Source organism: Epinephelus moara, chromosome 14, assembly GCF_006386435.1.
Source record: "Epinephelus moara isolate mb chromosome 14, YSFRI_EMoa_1.0, whole genome shotgun sequence".
NCBI classification, from domain to species: domain Eukaryota; kingdom Metazoa; phylum Chordata; class Actinopteri; order Perciformes; family Serranidae; genus Epinephelus; species Epinephelus moara.
Window position 1 is genome coordinate 14,738,505 of NC_065519.1, and position 5,021 is coordinate 14,743,525.

Genomic DNA, 5,021 nt, shown 5'->3' on the forward strand with positions numbered 1-5,021 from the left:
ATTAGAACCATAACAAAAAAAATGTTTCTCTTCCTCAACTCACGTCTGTCAACTATTCCTCTAGTGGTCCTTAACTTTCTAGAGATATAGCTCATTCTGATACCTTCTCCCGACAGTCTGGAGGGCCCATATGCACCACCTCAGCAGGGGCTTTGTCCATTACCAAGGCAACAGGTCTGTTTGTTTGGCGTGACTCTTCCACTCTTTTTTTATTACTGTCTGAAATGTTTAATTGTATGTTTTCACAGTTTTTCCTCCCTTTGGAGTCTTTGGGTTAGGTCTGTAGCAACAAATGCTAAAAAAAGGGCAAGTTTGAGATCACTACACTTGGAAAGTTTTGTGATATCGCCTGGATAAAAGTCATAAGTCAATGAACAAAGACAGATACACAAAGGAAAACTGTTTCAATTACAGCTTTTATTATAAGTCAAACATATCAGCAGAAATCCAGGCCATGAAATCCAATCATTCAAGCAACAATCAAAAGTTGAAGTCCTAGGGTTAGAGCCTTAACTTCTAAGGAAAAATTCCTAATAATACAAATGCATGTTGCCTGATTTGTTTGCTTGTCTATCACCTGCTCCGTTTTGTGGTTTTAAGTACTTAGTGAACAGGCTTTTTCCACAGAGGGAGAGGTAATAATATCTGAAGTATATGATCAGTATTCACTTACACAGCCAGGCTGTCCCCCAGGGCTCATGGCTGCAGGCTTTAACTGCTCGGCCCATATGTTAATGATCTCACTCTTGAATGCCCCGACGGCCATGGCTAAATGTATACAGTTGTGTATGTTCATGCCAAGAGCAACAAACAGCCTCTTGACAATCGCTCGCAAAGGAGGGAGTGTCAGGGTTTATTCAAGCTCAGACCTAAATCTGGGGGAAAGTGGCTGGCTTATTTTCTCTCTACACTGGCTTGGATGTGCAAATACACACAGATGCACCAGTGGCTGAAACAATGCTGCTCCGTTTTTTAGAAAATCCACCCAGGGTTTGAGAACGCCGGGCTGCATACGGCAGGATAATAATAGCTCTACCATTACATGTCGATGCGCTTCTTCTCATGGTGACATTTTCTTTCTGACACTAATGCTGTTATTCTTCTCTCTGCTTTCCACTCGCCTCCGCCCTCCTTCATCTCCAGGTGGCTCAGGACCCACCGAGGGCCCCGCTCTTTCACTGAAATGAACAATGTTGCTTTTGGCTGAAGCGAAAAACCTCTAATTGTAAGCCAGGTCTCCTATCTTTGTCGGGATATGCAGCTGATGCTGGGTGGCCTCCCCACACAAACATACAGTGTTGTGCTCTCACCTGAAGAAGCACGTTCTTTTACTGTCTCCAGATTAACACATAGGCACACAAAGATACACACACAAAGGGGCAGGTTGTGCTGTTGCATCCTGCCACCAGAGGGTGCAGACAATGTGCCCCCATCACCCCTGGCCTCAGCCCGAGATTCCTTTTGGGACTAAAGAATGAACCTCCGGATGCTGGATTGGCAAAATGAGCCGACCACAATACAATAAGCTGTGATAGGATACACACTTACATTTCCCACTCATACAGTCACATGTTTCAAGATATGACTGCGTATATCTGCTCGAAGATGAACTGGAAGATACGAGCCTTTTCAAACAAGCTCCGTCTGTCTTTTTCTTTTTCTCACGGTCTGTCTCTTTTGCTCTCTCTCTCACACACACACACACACACACACACACACACACACACACACACACACACACACACCTTCCCACTGGATATCTGGAAAAGCAGGAGCAGCACCTTTTTGATAATCTTGAAGGAGCCATCCTCAGGTCACCCTATGAAACCCAAAAGATCTGACTGTAATCTCACTTGCTCAGCCTAGTTTTTCCAATTTAATTACACTCCTCTTGTATTTATATTTAACCTCGATACACTTACCTGACTCCATTATACTTTTCTGAGGCCTCTATTCACTCTTGACCTCTACTCCATATAGTGGTTGGTTGCACTGTGCCGTTGCAGAACACAGGCCCGTTTCCACTGTATATCTCAGCTGCATGGATGGATTACTGAATGGGCCTACCAGGCACAGGCTCAGGGGCCCCACTGGCCTTCACTTGCAAAATTTTACTCAAAATATTCGAAGAGACTCAAAATGACCACAAAGAGACATTAAAAGACTACAAAAATATGCAAAACAACCACAAAGAGAGACAAAATTACTGTAAAGAGACACAAAAAAAGAATGAAATGACCTCAAAGATATCAAATTAACAACAGAAAGGACAGAATTGCCCCAAAGAGACACAAAATTACTTCAGAGAGACTCTAGCGACTACAAAAAGACACAAAACAACTGCAAGGAGACACAAAATGATCACAAAAAGATGCAAAGGAACTGTAAAGAGACACAAAAACGGGCAAAACGATCGCAAAGAGACACAAAACCACCACAAAGTCTGTGTGTCTGGCTCCTATGTAGGAGAGGTGGTGGGACCCTTTGCATGTCTGTGCCCAGGGGCCCATTGTCTCATAATCCACCCATGCTTAATAGATTAAAACTGTATTAAATGCGTTATATTTTACCTTGGCTTGCACCAAATGTGATAGCAACATGTGCCTGAATTCCAGAATATTGAATCAAATAATTTGATATATAGATATATAAATTCAGCTTCATTGGAGATTTCACGTTAAACCTTTCAATAATAATTTCAGAGAATGTTGCCAAGAACTCCAACACTGAGCTGTTTGTGTGGAATAATTCAAACCTGCAGATAAACATGGAAAATTCATTAGAGCAGTGAAGACTGGGTCAACTGGAGGTAGGGAGGTCAAAAATATTAGATCTACTGTGTGTTCAATTAGACCTCAGGTCACTCTAGCTTTTCCTTTGTTGAATTATTTAAACCTGCATATAAATATGGAAACTTCATCAGTGCAGTGAATACAGTATGTCCAGAGCCAACTGCAGGCAGGGGGGGGGGGGGTAAAAATATTAAACCTACTGTATCTGCTAGATGAGTTTGAGGAACTGAGCAATATCTACTTTTTTTGTCTCATGTTTAAAATTCTTGTGTGAAATGAAATATACAGTGAGTAAGTTAATGAGCTCAGTCAACACAACTGACATTACAGATACAAAGCTACTAATGCTAACAATGGAACAAAAACAAAATAAGGGTTGTCTGGATGTGTTTTGAAGGGCCTTGAAAGTTGAAATTAGCTTTCTGGTGACTTATAGACGCATTCTGTACAAGATGTGTCTCTTCTGTTTGGACAAAGGGACTTTGATAAACATCTTTGCTCTGGTGAAAATGTTCACAATTTTCAATGTGTCCATAATACAAATGAAAAGTCAGTTTAATCCATTTACTTGTGCCTGTGTACACTGGAGGGCAAGTCAGTGGATCACCAAAATCATTTGGATTCATCCTCTGGGCACCGTGGATATCTGTACCAAATTTTATGGCAATTGTTCTGATAGTTGTGAAGACAGGTAACTAAAAACCAAAAATGTCAACCTGCTGAGGCTGTTCGTCCAGACAGGCTCCATTCACTCAAATTTAGAGCCTGTTTTTTTTATTAGTTCTTTTGTATGAATTGCTATAAGCAGGAATACAGCATGTGACTGATATCAACTGTGCACTGTCCTTACTGCCTGTCAGTTCTTGCAGCAGTAGGCTTTATTGTCACCCGTGTGTATTCCCGAATGCCAGGTATCCTCAGCTCGCCCCTCGCTGGGGCGTGTATATGGAGTTCTGTGATGTGCCATTATGCAGTGGATGGGCATGGAACATTTATTATTTCATCTCTTGACTCTTTGTTTGACTAGTCAGACAACAGGGCTGGTGTCTCATTGAAACAGTCAATGTTGACTTATTTTACGTATGTACAGTCACATTACGTACTAATCTAATGTGACAACACCCAACCGTGATTCTTGTAAGATGTCATATGAACAATGTGCATAATATTGCGTACGATATTATTCCAGTAGGCTGTGATCACATGACCTATGCACTGAGGCTATCCTCTGTCATATGACAAAAGCAAAGGAGGAAGTGAGGTCACATTGTATGAAAATCACAATGGAGATGGACAGGTCAAACAAGCACAGGACTTTGACCCAGGAGACTGGGGTTTGTGTGTGGTGTGAAACCAAAAGTCAGCTTTTGCGTCAAGTACGTAATGTAGGATGCCCAACCATAATTCTTTTTCTAAACCTAACCTAACCAGTAGGGGTGTTAATGTTGAAGATATCATACGAACAGTTGTATGAGGATATGTTGACCTACAGGTGAGACTACAGTAAAAGACAGCAGATCACAAAACTCCGTAGGATTTATCCCCTGGGGACCATCATGGAAATTTCAACACATTCTCTCTCCGACCTCATCACATATAGCCGCTTGATCATGGACTTGCCACGTCTACATATGACATGTAAGGTAGCCTGGGTGCGTATGTTGTTGACATTCTGGGACGTCATATCAACTTTAGCCTGTTACATGCATTATGTCCTTACAAAACCCTTCTGTGTGGAGTTTGCATGTTCTCCTTGTGTCAGCAAGGGTTTTCTCTGGGTACTCCGGCTTCCTCCTACAATCCAAAGACATGCAGGTCTGTCTCTATGTGTTAGCCCTGTGATAGTCTGGCGATCTGTCCAGGGTGTACCCTGCCTCTCGCCCAGTGTCAGCTGGGAAAGGCTCCAACAACTTCGCGACCCCAAACAGGATAAGTGGTTATGGAAAATGAATAAATGATTGAAAAAACAATTCAGTTTTCACAGGAAATGTACAGTTAGGTACAGTCTCACTAGTCTCGCCACCACACAATCAGAGATCTCCGCCTTCTGATAGTCTGGGGACACTCCTTTCTAAAGTGTGTTTAACACACCGGCGAAAACGGCCGGCAACAAAGCAACGCCGCTTGCATTTTTGAAAAGGACACACCTTCTCGGAATTGTGCGCTCCTCCTTTTCTCGTCCGCAAGGAAACAAACACACAGAGAGCTTGAAAATGGATGCCGAGAGAT